The sequence below is a fragment of the Chanos chanos genome, chromosome 11, assembly GCF_902362185.1.
Source record: "Chanos chanos chromosome 11, fChaCha1.1, whole genome shotgun sequence".
Lineage (NCBI taxonomy): Eukaryota > Metazoa > Chordata > Actinopteri > Gonorynchiformes > Chanidae > Chanos > Chanos chanos.
The window spans coordinates 21,977,777-21,997,346 of NC_044505.1; the positions used below are offsets into that span (position 1 = coordinate 21,977,777).

The 19,570-nt window shown below is 41.9% G+C and overlaps 1 protein-coding gene and 1 non-coding gene across 2 annotated transcripts in view; one reads left to right on the plus strand and one right to left on the minus strand.

Annotated features, from left to right (window-relative positions):
• Positions 1–19,570, minus strand: part of LOC115823847 (NACHT, LRR and PYD domains-containing protein 3-like) — a 704,547-nt gene that overhangs the window by 255,953 nt on the left and 429,024 nt on the right. The window lies entirely within an intron of this gene.
• trnaf-gaa (transfer RNA phenylalanine (anticodon GAA)) lies at positions 7,590–7,662 on the plus strand. Its single transcript has one exon. It is a non-coding gene; the product is annotated as a tRNA-Phe (tRNA).

A 19,570-nucleotide genomic window follows, 5' to 3' on the forward strand; every position in this document is an offset into this window, starting at 1 on the left:
CAGGATCCGTGCTGTGAAATGGTCCTGAGACACTGATCATCCACAGTAAAGTTAAATGAATTTACCTGGACCCTGAATATGACTCTTCTCTGTGTGAGTCTCTGAGACAGTTCTGTCTGGGGGAGGACTCACTGTGGGACTCACTGGAACAGTACAGTGTTAGTCAGATGAGTTTACTGGTGAAATGGCTTTGATATTTCTGTGTGACTATGTGAGATTAATAAAACATTGACCAGAAGGCACATGTAACTGTGTTTGATAAGGAATTTCTCTCAAACGTTTTAAGAACCACACTTATTCTTCAACAAATATTCTTACCGTTTAAGAAGCACTGTTTCCCCTTACCCATAAATAACTAAACAAACATAAACAGAGTGGATGACCAATGATGTGGATCAGAAGAAGATACACTGTACTGTGTAGCACTGTAAATGTTTTTTTTTTCCCATTCACAGTCTTACTGAAGTTAAACTACTAAAGCTTTAGAGAACAATGATGTAAGTCTAAATGTATGACCTGTCTAAGACATGTTATTTTGAGCTGTTAAAATGTCATCAAATTTATGAAGTGGAAAAAAACATCCGTTACCTGGAAGGAAACTCTTCTGTTCTGCTGGAGGAGCAGTGAGAGAAAATTATTTGAAATATTAATATGATGCAGTTGATACCATAATAAACTGATTATGAAACTAAGATCTTCTCATTCATTAGAGTACAGTACCTCCTGTCTCATTCCCTCCTCACTCACTGACAGTTCAAACAGACAAATTATTATCTTACAGCACCATCTGATCCACATCATATGCTACTGTGTTTAAAATATTTTCCTCTGGAAAAATCTAAACACAAAAATTCAGGGAGGGAAAGTGAGTAAAAACTAAGACAGTACCTGGTGTTTCAGGATTTCTCTTTGACCCTTTGTGTGGTATTAATCCTGTAAAGAGAACAGGAGAGAATATTTACAATGGACAGACACTGTGTATCATTTCCTTTACTAAATCAGTGTTTGTGAGTTTCATACCTTTTTTCTGCAGATAGTGAACAAAGAGGATGAGGAAGATCAGCAGCAGGAGAATCAAAGTGGTGATGAAGGCTCCTCTCCACGGTCCTACACACAGAGAATGATTCAAGTCATTCTGATTTTAGGTCTGTAAAAGCATACTCAAAGTGAATAATTACATAGGACACACACACACACACACAAAAGAAATGATAAAAATAAACAACATGCTTCTTTGTTTTTTCATTTTTTTAATAATAACTAGCAACATTCATATTCAGTGAGACATGGACTTCTCTAAATCAGTCATTTATTTTTCTAAGTTCATGAGGACTTACCACACGTGTCCATCTTGTATGGTATCACTCTACCCTCTCTCTTCTCCTGATCAGATAAACTGACAGAGCAGGAGATCCACTCTGACTCAGAGGGAGAGAAGAGCAGCCAAGAACTCACACTCACCAGGTCCTCACTATCTGATACAGAGAGTGAACACAGGAGGGAGATCTCTTCCACTTTATTATATTTATATTTATATTTGTTTGTGTGTGAGTGGACAAATGTATTAACTTGTTGAGAACCTATCAGCTGATTTAATTTTTAGTTCTCTCCCTTCTCTGTCTCTCCAGGTTACTGTGGGCTGTGGTGACCAACCATCTGACACACAGGTCACATTCACCTGTTCTCCTCCTGTTTCAGTGACTGAGAGGACTGGGACAGAGCCCAGAACTGACAGACAGAAGACCAAAGACAGAGGTAGACAAAGACAGCATTAGATCACATGTGGATTCCCTCACTCAAGAAAACCGCTTCATCTGTATTCATGATATTTTTATTAAGATCATTGTCTATTGAGTGTTGGAGTTATAAAGTTTTAAAAAGGCCCGCCAGGCTGTTATGTGGTATTTCCATCAGGTCGGGCAGACTCTCATAAAGCAGGTGTAAGCTAGAATGGTATTGACGATTATCTTCACCGTGGGGTGGCCCCTGAGCTTCTAAACAGCTCAGTTCTTCCCACTGGCTCCTACACTCTGACCACCTTTAATTGGTCTACAATGTAAGGTGTAAATCCAACATTTCCTGCCCTGATTTCTTCTAACTGCTGACGGTGAAATTAGCAGCATTGCTTCCCATCTTAGGCCTAGACCTGAAAAGAAAACTGTCTTAATCATAACACACGGTCCTGGAATTAAAAAGTATCTCCCCATTGTGGTTCTCCCCAAGCGTCCTTAAATTGGGTTCTGAGGCTGAAACAGATTTGGTGAGATCGCAACAGTACTGAAGCAGGGAGTAAGAGAGAATGTGAACATCGGTTCCTGGCAAGTCTGGCATACCAGGCAGCTTCAGTGGTCGCCCTGTGATGATCTCATAGGGGCTGAGTCCTGTGATACGATTAGCTGTCATGTTTACATTAAATCCAGTTGGAATGACAATAGGGCAGAGTCTGTCTTACTGAAAATGTGAACATTACTTCAACTTCACCATCCAAAATTTATATTTTGACTGAGGGGTAATGTGTCTAAATGGTTATAGAGACAATCACAATCAGCAGTCCATGATCCAACAATAACTTTCACATAAAGGCCGTCTGTCCGCTGTTTGACAGCTGCGGACAAAGGTCGGAGGGTGGGTTGATTTAGAGGTTTTCCTGGGGTTTAACCTCAACACTTCCCAGGAGCCTGTTCTGAATTTCCGGAGGCAGCTGTGTAAACCGAGCAAGGGGGCTCAAAGGCTGGTTGTCTGATCCCCCATTAGGAGTCTGAGGGCCTCCAGTGAGAGGTTGGTGGTTATGTGTCGTGAGATGCTTTGATGCGTCTTTTTCCTTTATTAATTCACACAATGGGGATATTTGACCTCTGCATTGTAACCCATCCAAGGTAGGAGTGAACACACAAGCACACACACACACCCGGAGCAGCGGACAGCAGCAGAGCCCGGAGAGCAGTTGGGGTTAGGCATCTTGCTCAAGGGCACTTTAGCCATGCATATTGTGGCAGGGGAAAGCTCTTCTCGTTCATCCTACCTGCCTCTGGGTTATGGGCCCAGCACGCTTCCGCTGCGCTGGGCCCATAACCCAGAGGTCGATGGATCGAAACCATCCTCTGCTAATTTTAGGGTTAGAGAGGTTAGAGATTCGGTAGGAAAAAAGCAGAAAAAAGCATAAAGGAAAAAGCTTATCACATTTGGAGCAGGACCTGCGATTCAAGGATGGCTTGAATCACTCCTGCATCGCTATGCACCACCAAAAAGTTGAAAAGCTCTAACTGAACATTAGTTTGGATCGAAACCATCCTCTGCTAATTTTAGGGGAGCCATGGCCTAAAGGTTAGAGATTCGGTAGGAAAAAAAGCAGGCAGGATGAATGAACAGTGGAGGAGGAAAGACACATCAGCATCATTTGTCGTCTCTCCTTCACTCTCCCCAGACTCATCCTTTGGCTGTGACTTGATAGGCCTCCTCAGGACTTCGAACTAAAACACCATGTGCCTTTTGTTGGTGTCGTTACGGGTCATGTGTTTTTTATGTTGTTGGTGTTCTTTCAGTCCAGCGGTCACTGTACTTGGCATTGTCCTACAGCTCTACATGTGAGACAAGCCGTCCAAATTCCCATGGGACGTCCTGGCATGATGCCTCAAATTTTCAAATTATTGGGAGACGGAGGTTCCCCCTTTGACCGTCACCTCTCCGTTTCAAATGTTTTGAAATGTCTCCACCTCTAATGGCTTTGGTGATGTTTATTCATGGGACACAATGGTCTGAAAAGAGCAAAAGAGAGTTTCCGTAGTGTAGTGGTTATTCGCCTCATACAGTCGCCTCACCCGTGAAAGGTCCCTGGTTCGAAACCAGGCAGAAACATGAGTTTTGCTGCATCCAGAGGATGTGTTCCTGGTGACATTTCTCCTTAAGTGGCAAACGGGTACCCAATGTCCTGGACAGAAATCCCATGAATGTGTGCACACATGCCTAGACTGTGATGAGGAACATAGCAGCAGTGTATCCATACACTAGATAGATAGATAGATAGATAGTTTCTTTATTGTCCTTTACAAGGAAATTTGTTGTCACACTTGTACAATCCTCACATGTGATTCCACCACCAAGATTTGCCTCACACAAGCACAACGTACACCTAACATAGACATAACAAGACATGAATACATGAATGACACTGTACACCCCCAACAAAGATACATCCGCCCATCATAAATCCACAGATTAAGACAAGCATCTACACACATATACATAGAATCTTAGCGTTTAGTGGTTACCAGGGTATTTTGTTCAATGTTATTATGGCAGAGGGGACGAAACTCCTACTACAGTGTGCCCATCTGCAAGCTGGGGATCTGTATCGGATACCTGATGGAAGCAGTCTGAAGAATAGATTTAGTGGATGCCCGGAGTCATATGTGATTAAACGTGCTTTACGTGTAATAGCATTGCTGATGAGACCTGGGAGGTTGGGGGTGGGGAGATCGATCATTTTTGAGGCGTTGTGTGTTATGCGTGTAAGTTTATTCCTGTTGCAAGCGTTTAGCATGTTGAAGAAGCAGGGGGAGCAATAAAGGAGAATGGGTTGGAGCACACTTTTGTACAGCAATAGCAGAAGGTGGGGGGGCGACAGAAAGTGCGTTAAGTTTCCGGATGACAGAAAGTGTTGTGGATGTCCGTGGTGTGTTGTTGTTTATTGTCTAGGGTGAGATATTTGAACCAATCCACTATCTCAATGGTTTTGCTGTTAATGCAGATGGGGTTGTGGGCGGGGTTATGGTCCGTGTTGTGTGTGCTAGAGGTGGTAATTATCAGCTCTTTCGTCTTCACTACGTTCAGCTGCAGGTGGTTATCCCAGCACCATTTTGTAAAGTGGGAGATGGAGTTTTGATAGTCTAAAACAGAGTTATTGTCATTGAGCAGTGCTAGTATGGCAGTATCATCAGAGTATTTCAGGTATGTGGTGACAGGTGAAAGGCTGACACAGTCATTGGTGTAGAGGGTAAACAGGAAAGGGACTCAGGACACAACCTTGTGGGGCTCTGGTGTTGGTGATGGTGGTTGAAGATGATACAGTGCCCACTCTAACTGTTTGTGGTCTCTTGCTGAGGAGGCTGTGTACCCAGTTGATGAGAAGTGGGGAACATTGAGGTGGTGGAGTTTCCTGATCATCTGGTGGCGCTGAATGGTATTGAAGGCAGAACTGAAGTCGATGAAGAGTAGTCTGGCGAAGTTACTGGGTGATTCCAGGTGTTGTAGGAGGAAGTGAAGGAGGCACCACAGCATCATCTGTCCCTCTTTTGGCCTTATAGGCAAACTGATGTGGTTCCAGCTGTGGTTCAACAATTGAAAGGATGATGTTAAACACCAGTTTTTCCAGGCACTTCATAACTATTGAGGCGACTGGTCGATAGTGGTTTAGTTCTGATGGGCGTGGTTTCTTGGGTACTGGTATAATGATGGATGTCTTCCACAGGGTGGGTACTGAGGCAGTTCTGTAGGATTCGCTGAAGATGGGGTGCATAATGGGAGAGAGCTCAGTGGCACAGACCTTGAGCACCTTTGCCTGGATGCCACCTGGTCCTGGGGCCTTGCCCGGCTTACACCGACTTAGCTGCCAGCGTACATCCTCCACTGTGAAGGGAACAGGGTATGCTGGCTCTGTGATGGGTAGGGTCTCCAGTAATGCCTTGCATTGCTCTGTACAGTTGGTGGTGTCAAACCGTGTGTAGAAAGAAATGAGGTCTTCAGCAAATGAGGCAGGGTCACTTACTGGAGTTAACTTGAGTTTTGAGTCATGACCTGTGAGGGTTCTTACTCTCTGAAAGGCTTGTCTAGTGTTCATAGTGCTGGATTCCTGTTCCAGTTTCTCCTTGTATTTGATTTTGGCCTTGATAATGTCGTTCTTAACTTGTTGACTTATGATTTTTAGCAAAACCCAATCTTGCCGTTGGAAGGCTTTCTGTTTCTCCCTTAAACTGTGCTTAATATGGTCGGTGATCCATGGTTTGGTATTTGGACATTTTTTGATTGTTTTGACTGGAATGGTTGTGGCAATGCAGAACTTGATTTAGTCTGTAATAACGTAGACCCTATCCTCCAAGTTTCCATCAAAGATATCCCAATCCGCGCAGGCAAAAACACCCTGGAGTTGTGCAATAGCATATTCCAACCACTGGCTGACTCTGTAGGTTTGGGGCTTGTGATGTTTCAGTGCTGATCTGTAATGCACAAGCAGGAAGATAACATTGTGATCAGCAAATCCAAGCAGCAGGTGTGCATGGGAGATGTAAGCGTCTATGATATTCCCTTGCCACAAGTCCAAAATGTTTCCCCTTCTTATCGGTATGTCCACATATTGATGAAATGAAGTCAGAACACTGTTGAGTCTGTAGCTATTGAAGTCACTAACAATAAACACTGGGGCCTCAGGATATTTACCCTGCATATTGTTAGCACTGTTAGCAACTAGCTCGGCTGCAGCCTTGATGTTAGCTCTGGGTGGAATATAAACGCAGCTGATAACAACAGTTGGTAATTCCAACTGTTGTTCCAACTGAGATGAAAGGGGTGAAGGGATAGGGTCAGCATCTCCACATTAGGAGTACAGACCTTGCTGTGGATCTTGATGTTCTTACACCATCGGTTGTTCACAAACATGCAGACCCCACCACCTCTGTCCTTGCCCGACTCCCCAGTTCGGTCTGCCCTGTAGATGGTCAAGTCGTCAAGCTGTACCTCGGCATCCGGGACAGCCTCGTCCAGCCACGTTTCGGTCAGGGCGATGACGCAGGCCTCCCTGAAGGTCCACTCCACAAGGCATTTTGCGTGGAGTATGTCTACCTTATTCCGGAGAGATCATACATTGGACAGTATGATGGAGGGGAGAGGGGGTTTGAAGGGATGTCTCCTCAGCCTGGTGTGCACCCCTCTCCACTTTCCTCTTTTCCTTGGACAGATTTCTCCGGGGAGGGCACTGGATGGTTTGATCCTGCTTAGCATGGAGGACTGGAGTTGGAGAGGGTCTTCCCGGGTGTAGGTGAGTTTGTTGCCGCAAAACTCTGGTGGTAACGCGCAACTACTCCAGGTGTTGATCCACAGTGTGATGAATACAATCCAAATGGCTTTTTGTAATTTGATCCACATATCGACAGGCAATGCTAAACGACGCTGAAACAAACTAGATGTTGATTACACAATATTGGACAATAATAGACGAAACAACACAGTAGTGGGCACAGGACATAACCGAGAGGCAGACAGACAGACATACAGACCGTATCGTCACAGCAGAGCATGCGCTGATCTGTGAATGGAGCACTACCAGCTGTACCTGATGCTTTGTAGGCTAAGTAATATGTCCAATGCAATAGTAAGTAGCTTCTTAATATTCATGTTTTTGTCTATAAGGGGAGTCACAAAAGTTACTTCAGTAAAAAAAAACGTTGCATGTTCACAAAGCAGCGGAACAATTTTATGAGTCCCATGGCCATTTTAACTGATGATTTTGCCTACCTACCACTGTGTTGACGCAGTTATCAAATTCTAGGCATGAATGTGGCAGAGTTAGATTGGCATTTAGTCCAGCTGTTGTTGTAGCCGAAATAGCTCAGTTGGGAGAACGTTAGACTGAAGATCTAAAGGTCTCTAGTTCGATCCCGGGTTTTAGCACACCCCTCACATAAGCAGAGTGGCGCAGCGGAAGCATGCTGGGCCCATAACCCAGAGGTCAATGGATCAAAACCATCCTCTGCTAATTTTAGGGGAGCCATGGCCTAAAGGTTAGAGATTCGGTAGGAAAAAAGCGGGTGGGATGAATGAACAGCATTTTCCCCTCCCACAGTACGGTCCGGTCACAAGCCCGGCTCTGTAACCCCTGGGCCACGGCTGCCCAATAAACCTTGGACGGGTTACAATGCAGAGGTCAAATTTCCCCATTGTGTGAATTAATAAAGGACAATGTTGCTAATTTATTTGCATTCTTTTTTTTACGTTTGTGGAATGTGTCCTATGTTTGTTTGTAAGTAGCATTTGTATTTGCAAAACATGCTGCATTTTTTTTTTTTTGATAGCAATTTTTTTGGCTTCTGTTAAATCAATCAATCAAACAATCAATGAAACAAACTATGAAACAAACAAACCAGAAATAAGCAGCTGCTTGACTCCAGGAGAGGTATTTTTTCACACATGGTGCAAGTGATGGCACATGTCAAGTAAAGTTACTTTTATTTATATAGCACATTTAAAAACAACAGGAGTTGACCCAAAGTGCTTTCCAGTCGAGACGTGGGTAGTGCACACCAAGTGCTTGGAGGTGTGATGGTGCTCAGTAGGCTTCAGTGCAGTGCTAGGTCTTTGAGGGCGGATGTAGACTGCAGAGGTGGCAGACAACAGTGCTTGTGTTGACTGGTCAGATGAGGTCTTCAACCTGGGGCTCCAGGGTGACAGTTAAGGGCACTTCCCAGGACTGCCCAGCAGGTGGCACTCTGGACAGGAGGCAGCTTAGTCTGTGGAGGAGGAAAGACTCATCAGCTTCATTTGTCGTCTCTCCTTCATTCTCCCCAGACTCATTCTTTTGGCTGTGACTTGATAGGCCTCAGGATTTCAAACTAAATCACCATGTGCCTTTTGTTGGTGTCGTTACGGGTCATGTGTTTTTTATGTTGTTGGTGTTCTTTCAGTCCAGCAGTCACTGTACTTGGCATTGTCCTACAGCTCTACATGTGAGACAAGCCGTCCACATTCCCATGGGATGTCCTGGCATGATGCCTCAAATTTTCAAATTATTGGGAGACGGAGGTTCCCCCTTTGACCGTCACCTCTCCGTTTCAAATGTTTTGAAATGTCTCCGCCTCAAATGGCTTTGATGATGTTCATTCATGGGACACAGAGATTTTGGAAGGGAGAGTTTCTGTGGTGTAGTCTAAATTTTGTTGTAGCCGAAATAGCTCAGTTGGGAGAGCGTTAGACTGAAGATCTAGAGGTCCCTGGATCGATTTCGGCACACCCCTCATGGGAGCAGAGTGGCGCAGCAGAAGTGTGCTGGGCCCATAGCCCAGAGGTTGATGGATCGAAACCAGCCAATTTTGGGGGAGCCATGACCTAAAGGTTAGAGATTCAGTAGGAAAAAAAGCAGGCAGGATGAATGAACAGTGCTTTCCCCTCCCACAATACCCACCTATCACGAATCCGCTTCTCTAACCTCTGGACCACAGCAGCCCAATAAACCTTGGATGGGTTACAATGCAGAGGTCAAATTTCCTGACTGAGTGAATTAACAATGGAATAAACTGCATCCCTTTGCATCACCAAAATGTGGGTCCTCCTGAATCACATTTGACTGAGAAAAAGCTGGAAAGAGGAAAGTTTATTTATTTATTTTTGTGCTAGTTATATAGTGTCTTGGCAAAATGGCAATGGGTCAGACTCAGTTTAGGGCGCCCTTAAAAAAAAGAAAAAAAAGAAGAAAAAAAAAAGAAACAACACTGGGGGGAGTGGTCAGTTATTTCTACTCTGAACATAGGCCAAACTAAATCTATGCCAAAATGGTGTAGACATAATGAGACAGAATGGGTAAAAAGTCAGTGACTGGCTCATGAACAAATTTGAATCAAATTTGAACCCAGTGGTCAGTGCTGTTTGTTCCACCCGTTTCAGTCAGACCAATCGAAACAGTCACTGTATTGATCTTCAATCATTCAACTAACTCCTAATATGGAAAAAAAATCAAATAAAGTGATGAAGATCAACATGGAAACATTAGCTTTATATTCTGCATCAAACACCAAAATGTGCAACTTGGTCTGCAGCACAATCCAGAATTCTTGATAGGTTCTGTCACTATAACTGTGACTGTCTCTGTTACTGCAACTAAAAAATAATAGCCGAATAATAACCTCTGATCTTTTACAAATATTGTTGTTGTTTTTTTTTCCCTGTGTAGAACTTGTCTCAGTCTCCATCGCATCTGCACTTAGTCTTGACTTGGTCACAACCTCTCTTTAGAGTCAGCCTTGACTCGATCTCGACTAGTCCTGGTCTTGGGCATGTCATGGACCCAACGAGGGTGGTCTTGACTACAGCCCTGCTCTACCTAAACCCTCTAACAAAAGAGAGATATAGAAATAAAACTTCTACAACTTGTAATACAGCCTCTGTCTGCATCCATTTAGTTGAATAGCCTGAGCGCAATATTCTATACTGGCATCAGGATCTCCTACCCAATAAATTGGGCTTGCTCAGTGGAGGTTTAGTGTGTATTTGTACCTTGTGGCCCTGTGGAGCCCTCTGGGTGGGTCACACATGTATGACCACAAGAACACTGCTCCATCTATCTAGACCTTCAACTGGGAATTCAAAAGCTCAGAGAACATAGCCTTAAAACACTTGTCAAAGTTTGGCTTCAACCCTGATCATGTAGAGGATAGAATATTATTCAGGACCCTGACTGACTGATTTAAGGCTGCTTGAGAAGGTTGTATGGTAAATGTTGTATCATTAGAAAATAGATTTTTTGGATTCTAATCCGTTCATTTTAAGGCCTCTTATATCCTGATTGTCTCTAATACAAATTGCTAATATGAATATATATGATGACAACAGGCATTCTTATCACATATGTCATGAGGGTTCAAATGTGTATGAAAGAAAACTGTTTTGATATTCTGGTTTTTAGAGCATGATATTACTTCAAAACCCCTCATGAATAAGGGTGCAAAACTGAGGTATTGAGACATTTTAATCATAGTCCCTCAGTTGTTCAAAAGCCCTCTAAAAAATCTACAACAAACACAAGCCCTGGTACGTGCTCATTTTCATAATGCTCAAGTACCTCAAGTGGAGACCACAGATTATCACCAGTATACCTACGCTTAATAAAACCAGTTTGATCATTGTTCATTATTGTGCTCAAAACCTTTTCCATTCTCTCCAAAACCTTTTTCCGCTCTAAGCGGCGGGTATTTGGTCCAGGTAGGGTAAATTTTCTGTCCTTGCCGGACGTTAAGATTAACTGAATGTATCCAGCTAGACAGACAGCGAACATGCGAGGATGGATTCAAACTTTCTCTTTATTGCAAAACTGAAATAAACAGAAAATGATACAATCAGTCTTGGTATCAAACAACGCAGACAAGTTATATTGTCTCAGCGAAACAAAATATATCTTACGCCTGACAGCGCCGCTTACCATCTACCATATAAAGAGTAGCACAATTGCTAACATCATTAGCCTAGTAACGCAACTTTTGTAACCTTCAAAACCCACCATACAAACCAGCAACTTGTTGTATTCACACCCTAAACATTTCAAAACATAAAATGTCAAACTCTCAACACAGGATGACTACTTACAAGCATATGTGGGCCAAAACTCCACCAAGTGAAGAAATCGACTGTACCTCACAGACAAGTGGTTTGCTACTAAATTGAAGTCACATGACCACGAGCTTAACAAACAAAACTGCAGCCATAAGAGGGCGCCAAACCCATTATTTACATTAAATTAAAGCGTTACCAACACAGTAAAACTAAGCGAAACAGTGGTATTTATTAAAACTGAAAACCAGGTTAGATGAATGGGAGCAGGTGTCCAGGCTAGTTGAATAATGAACTGATTGAATCCAGGAAAACAAGGTAGTGACAACATGAAGAAAACCAGGACATAAACAACCAGCAAAGCAATATCTCAGTTGAAGGTTTAGTGAACTTCCACTGCAATATCATCAACACCTGGTTATTTCCCTTTCTGAAAGGGGAAGACTGCTTCATGCAACTTGATAATCTTCTGTTATCAAAGCCTCACAATTTATATTTGTGGCCTATGTAACAAGATGCAGACACAGGTAACAACTTTAGCACACTGCTGTGCCTTTGCATCAGGGCAGTTGTAAAGACCTGCAGCGTTACAAACAGTTAGAAAAACATAGCTGCTAAGTACGAAAAAGCAAATTATAAAATGCATCCGGATGAGTGTATGGTCTCTGTTAGTCTATTGCACACACACACACACACACACACTTACTTTACAGTCTCCACAGTCAGGCTGATATATTTCCCACCCATTAATGAGCCTTTGACATGAAAGAAACACTAGGACCTGAAACCTGACAGTAATGCACAGGGTACTGTGACTGAGTCAGAGAGGGAGGGAAAGAAAGGGAACCTCTTACTGGTGAGCTGTCTATTTGAGGGACAATGTCACACACACACACACAAACATGCACACACACACAAACACACACTAGTTTTTTAGTACCCGCATCCACCCGACCCGTTACAAGAGCCAATCCGCACCACCCAACATTTGCATAATATTATAGGTTACATCGCCTATTGTATCTTAGCCTAATAGCATCTGGATCTATGCTACTAAATAAACGGATGAATTGTTCCAAATGGTGTTCTTTATTGCTGAGTAGCAGCAAAACAATTAACCCTCCATTTAAGACATGAACTCTCTCTCTTTCTCTCTCTCTCTCTCTCTCTCTCTCTCTCATGAAACATACAGTCCAACACCTCGGTACTAACAACACAGTCCTCTTCTCCATTGTAACTTCTACTGGGCTGCCCTTTAGTCCAGTACCTGAAAGAACACAGAGAATCAGTCTGTTTAATGCATTTCTCATACAGACCAATGGACTGAGAGATAAGAGTCAATAACTGTCTCATGACCAGAGTTAAATTCAGTGATCTCTTACCTACTGCTCAGTGTTGTACCATCCACCCATTTCCACACCCCCTCTGTGTCTCTGTCAGACAGACCAATCCAAACATTGCCATTAACCGATGTCAATATAAACTCCTAAAAAGGGGAAAATAAAAAGATCATCAGTTAAACCCCAAATATACTGCAGCCAGTCTACAGCATCTGACCAGAGCAATGCTACTTCCTGTAACACATGTAAACATAATCACGCTTGTTTGTGCATACACACACACACACACCATATTCACATATACATAATCACCACAACCTTACATATACATAATCATCACAACCTCAAATATACACAATTAGTGCACATATGAATACATAAACACATTCACACACACACACACACACACTAAACAAACCGTAGTCTTTATTAGCAAGTCTGGTTAATAGCATCTGCTACAGTAGTTTGTACTGTTGAAAAATTGATTTTGCTTAGAATTTAAAATTTTAAATGTATCTTCAAACTTCTCACCTTTCCCCCTCTCACCTGTTCCTCTTCACTGTTTATGATGACCAGGTCTGCTCCTCTGTCTGTACAGTCCTGTCTGCTGGCACTCCAGCTCTTCTATGACATCGCAGCATTAGAATCTGATAAATGCATTTTTCAAATTGGTTATATCAAGATGAGGGAATATAACAATAATAATAATAATAATAATAATAATAAATTTACTAACTGAATAGTTTGTGAAACGGATCAGAACCGATGTTGTATGTTGATGCCAGAAATGCTAGGGCAATCAGATTAATCACATCAGATTAATACGACCAAGCATGGCGAATGAAAGTGTAAATCACTTACCAAGAATCTCTCTTATGGATTCTGAAAATAAAGAAGGTTGTTAAAATACTATTTTAATAAAGTAAAAGCTAAGGTACAGGACTGACAATCAGTCTGATGAATTCGAACAGCAACCAGTTAAACAGTTATAGGTCTAAAGGCGAGGATATGAATAGTTTTTCTTTTTTTTGGATTTTCCAAAAACTACAGCCCTTCCGATAGTAAATTAAGATGAACTACAGGGCTAATTAAATAAGAAAACGATGTGGCAGATGAATTCTGTGAGGGCTCGCCAAGTCCTGAACAGGCCAATATTGGGCCTAAAGGCGAAAATACTCCTGTGGACTTTTTTCCTTTTTTCTTTTAAACTGTAAGTAGCTATAACGGTAAAATGTCAAAGATGTTAATATTCAGTTGAAGTCTCGGTGAAAATCTTAAGGTTGTGGTATCTGGAGAGCAGCGTAAAGCGTGTGCTTTCGGCAAAGTTGAGAACAACTCTGAGCAGTGTTTGATTCTGGACATTCTACAGTTACCTGGAGCAGGACGACGTACTGACTTAGAAACGCACTTTTCAAATGTTTCAGAATTACAACCCAGCGTCATACACCTGCGCAGTGTGTGTCATAGAACTGAGCATGTCGTTATTTTAGTTAGTTAGTTATTTAGTTGGTTAGTTATTGACGAACTTATGCATATAAGGCGTTGCATTATCCGTAAACTACGAAATAAATAATTCAGCCCAACTATTACAAGGGAGGTTATTACAAGAACATACTTGGCACAGCAGTGTGAACAAACTTCAACCGGATAGATTTATTATTATTATTATTATTATTAATTTATGTACAACCGCTGCTTTCACGTTTAGGTTAAATTTGATTCTGTGTATTCAGAACAGAATGTTCATTATCAGATAGAGGTTCTGAATGGTTTTTAAAAAGGTTAACATGTACTCTGACTCTGGATGTTTCGGTCAGATTTGATTTAAGTCATCCAAGTCTTCAGGTTCAGGTTGTCCTTGGATTATCATTTACCGTTAACGAAAGAGTATAAATGTGTAAATGATTTGTTTGTTCGCATATGCAGTCATGTTGCTCCCTGGCTGTGACTGTCATTCCTCACTCACTATCTAAGCCGCTTATCCTGATTAGTGTCGCAGGGGGTGCTGGAGCCTATCCCAGCGCTCACAGGGCGAAAGGCGGGGAAACACCCTGGACAGGTCACCAGTCCATCACAGGGCAGACACACAGACAAACACACTCACACACACATTCATACCTAGGGGCAATTTAGTGTCTCCAATTCACCTAACTTGCATGTCCGGAGCTCCCGGACAAATACTCATTACTACGTAAAGACAGACTGCTACAGACTGTAACAGACTGTACTACAGACTGTAGTACACACTGTGACTGAAATATCTCCAACCTTTTAAAACACAATGGTCAGAGCAGAAAGAGATATGAGATACATAAGATCTCTCTCTTGCTCTCTCTCTCTCTCTCTCTTTCTCACACACACCCACACACACACACACCACAAATGAATGTCAGTATGATACACATACTTGTTTCCTCTTGATGGTTTTTAAACTCAGTACAGCAACTGAATAACATCTGTAATTACTGAGAACATATTGTTTAACAGAGGAGACAAAGTAAATTATTCAGTCATTTACACCCAGAGTGCCACAATTACTAACAAGAAGGAATAGTTTAATACACACACACACACACAAGCACACAAACACAAATGCACTAACAACACTGCAGCCGAAAGTGAATTAAAGAGGAAACACACAACAGCTGTAACTGAAGAGTATTGTGCTCTTTGAAAGAAAAGATTAATTTGTTCACTCACCCACTGTAGACAGTGCATACTCAGACTCTTCTTTCTCTCTCTGTAACTGGACTTTCTCTCTCTGTAACTGCTCTACTGTCGCAGTCAAGTTATTGTGCTTGAATTTTAACTGGTCGCTCTCTCTGGTTAGCTTCTTGAGGCGGGTTTTTAACTGGTTCTCCATGGTCACGTTCTCAAAACTACTTTTTGACGGATATTTCTCTTTAGTTAAGTTGTTGTAATTGGCTTATAACCATTCTATAGCTATTGATAGGTTATTATAACTGGTTTGTAACTGGGTTCTCTCTGCAGTGTACCAGACACACAGCACTATCATGACAGCCAGCAGGAGAACACACAGCAGCCCCAGATACACTGCAGTCAGTCTGTAGCATCTGTCACTTCCTGTGGGGGTGAACAGACACAAAGAAGCTATGAACAGTTCAGACATCCCCCCCCCCCCACACACACACACACTTTCTCTCTGTTTTTGTACACATATCTGTACTTATGAGTCAGATTGTCACAGTACCTGGATGTAGGTCTGCAGGGTTTCTCTTAGTAGTGGGATGTGGGACTCTTACAGTGTCTGCACTCTCATCAATATCCATCATCATCTCCGCTCTCCCCCCTGATGGTTATCCATTATTCTTTATCCACGTTATCCATCCCAACAGAATTTGAGACAAAACGGAGAACCACTGTCTCATCCTCGAGTTTCTGCCTGTTCACTGTAGTGAAAAAAACATGAAACATGACACATAAGTTAGACATGTTTGTCTCATACAGAAATACAGAGATGTGACATGTAGAGAAAGAGGGTGCTATTTCAGCATTATCGCTTTCGGCGGAGCAGGTTTTGTATCGGTCTTCTCTAAGAAAACGTTTCACAGGAAGTTGGTCGATTTGATCGCGTTCAGCCGAATTATTTAAACTCTACTGATCCTTTAACCCATGGTGGAATGGCATGAGTTGACATGCGGTATGGCACCTAGTCAGGATGCCTCCTGGGCGCCTCCCTGTGGGGGTATACTGGACACGACCAACTGGGAGGAGACCCCGGGGCAGACCCCGGACACGTTGGGAGAATTGTATATCCCGGCTGGCCTGGGAACGCCTTGGGATCCCCCAGGAGGAGCTGGTGGATGTAGCCGGGGAAAGGGATGTCTGGACTGCCCTCCTCAGCCTGCTGCCACCGCGACCCGGTCCCGGATAAGCAGCAGACAGTGGATGGATGGATGGAATTAAAAGACAGTGTAATGTCTGTCCAAGTATGGTACATTATCAGAACTATACGGACCTCCCAGGGGTCAGGAGAATATTGTAAAAAAACAACAAACACCTGAATTGGAATATACAAGTTAAATAACAGCAGAACACAACCCCCTCAACTCAAGAGCATAATTTGTTGATTTCTCCACCTGTGTCAAAGGTGAAATCATGACCTTATCATGATAGTAACCCTAACAGACAAAACAGACTCCTGGAGAAATGCCATTTTTAGTTTTTCAATTCCTCATGGAGAGCTCTGAAGAACCGTTTGTGAATAATTGGTTGATATTGTAAATTTACATCTGAATGCAGTAAATAAAAGTGTTTTAGAATCAAACGTGGCGTATACATTATTTGTAATTAAGTTTCCAACCCCACTTTAATTGAAACACTGAGAATCTTGTAGATATATCAATTTATTTTTTATTTCTTCAGTATGTTTTCAGTTGAAGATATTTCACAGTACTCTTAAAGCTACTATTTAATGAAAATTTGAAGAAACTTTTCTACTGTTATTGGGTATTTTAATTATTCAATGGCGTATTCATTTAAGGTTTGTACTGTAATTCTACAAAAACTGAATCATTAAATATTTAGATTGTGCTTCTACAGCTTTTTAATGTTACATATTTAAACATTAAATCTAAACACAAACACATTAAATCTACACACAGACACAAACAAGTTACATTTTGATATGATTTAAATCTTTTATACAGTATTTTTAGAGACGTTTTGTGTTGTCTTCCAAAATAAAACTCTTGTTTTACAATTTTGAGCATGTGTTAACAGTGTATTGAAGGAGTTTGATTGTAATAATTCAGGAAATAACTGTAAAATAACAGTGTTTCTCTGTAAAAACCTTTAAAGGAACTTTCTGTACATTTATTGTTTTTTCACTTTATTTAAATTAGGATATTTTACTTTAATTTTACGGTTTTGTTTGGCAGCCATTGCTGCCAGTCGTTTGAAAGTTCTTTCCGATTTTTTTTTTATTCACAGTGTGAGGTTTTATTGTACTACATATTACACAGTATTAAATGTCACACAGTCTTAATATTCAGTTGGTTATACCGTAATATCATATTATCGCAAGACTTTGTATGTGTCCATTCCTTCATTCACTTGACAAAATATTCTGTAAGTCAGTATATTATTATCATCACCATTATTATCATTGCTGTTATTTTGTTGTTGTTGTTGTTGTTATTTTGTTGTTGTTATGTTTGTTTATAACAACTCTTTCTATGTTTATAAGGTGGCATTTCATTAAAAAATGGTTGAATATAACCTGATAACCTGCCTGTTTGGTTTGTGTGTCTGTGTGTGAGTGTATGTGTGTGGGTATTAGAGATGCCAAGACACAGTGAGTGACTTGTCTCAAGTGGGTATTACTCAAGTGTGCAAGTGAAATTTGCAAGAGATGTCACACGTAGCTGAAACTACTGAAAGGTTCACAGTTTTGCTTTGTGACAGGACCAGTGCATGTCTGCTTGTTGACACAGCCAGGAGAACGCATTTTTTCAAAAAGGCACAGTGTTTGTCAAATTCCACCATCTGGTTTAATTGCCGTTTTTAATAGTTTCCTCCCCCATTTTGAATGCATCCAAGCGACACTAGGACCCAGCGGAAAAACATGACACGAGGGTTTGCTCACAGAGGCGGTCGACCTTTGGATTTAATGCAGGGCTGGCAAACGTACGGCACGCGGGGCAGAACCGGCCCGCGAGATGAAATTTGCCAGATGTGAGAAGTTATGACATTAACTGCAATCTATTTATTTGACCACCGGGGCGCACTGTTTCAGTGAGAGTAGCGGATACAACACAATATTCTTTTGCCGCCGTCTGACCCAAAGCCCCAAAATGTCTTTGTCAAAAAGAAGAAAAGTGGACACAGAATGTAGAACATTTCAAGAAAAATGGACCAGCTCCTATTTATTCACACAGGTCAGTGGGAAACCTGTGTGCTTGGTGTGTAAGCAGCAAGTTGCAGTGCTCAAGGAATATAATATTCGGCGCCACTATGAGACTCATCATAGTGAACAATATGACAGCTTGCAAGGACAACTGAGAAGAGAAAAGATCAATGAAATGTTAGCGGGTCTGTTTTTACCCATAGTCGAGGGATTAGTGGTGCGGCAGTCAAAGCCAGCTACCTTACTGCTAACAATATAGCATTAGCATCCAAGCCATACTGTGAGGGCGACTTGGTGAAAACATGCATGCTGGAGGCTGAAGAAATTGTGTGCCCTGAGAAGCGACAAGCTTTTGCCAACATTAGCCTGACGAGGAATACTGTGGCAGACAGGATTTCAGACCTTTCCGCAGATTTGGACCGCCAAATAAAGCACAACGTTAAGTCACTTGTTGCATTTGCAATTGCAACTGATGAGAGCACTGACAGTACAGATGTTGCTCAGTAAACGTTCTTGGAGAATGTTATTCGGCGGTTGGACAGGATGGAGTCAGACATCAAAGAGGCGCAAGAGGAGTCTGCCCCCCAAACAAGAAGACGAGCGGGAAATAACTCTGTTTTGGTAAGTTTATTTCTGTAGCCTGCTGGCTTTTGTCTTCGATTGCCGCACACTCTGATACGTTCGCATTTGTTCATCTGCTTTATCCCTTAACGTGGTTGAATTTAACTTTTGTACTAATTTTGCTTCTACAGGAAGCTGTGCAGAGAATGCATAATGCTGAAAACACGCACAGATATGATCCACAGACAAGGTAACACAACGTGTTGTTAGTAGGCTATATCATGTCGATTGTTTCATAACAGCACCTGAAATTCTAAACGAACTTTTAATCAATCTTCCTTTCTTCTCCACTTTTTTTCTCTCTAGTATCCTGCAAGACCTATTGAGATTATTGGAACGAGTTACAGGATGAACCAAGAAGAGAATCTGGAGAACAAAGAGGGGGCAGGATCGCCGCTAGAACGAGGCAAAGGAGGAGAAGAGTAAGTCAAAA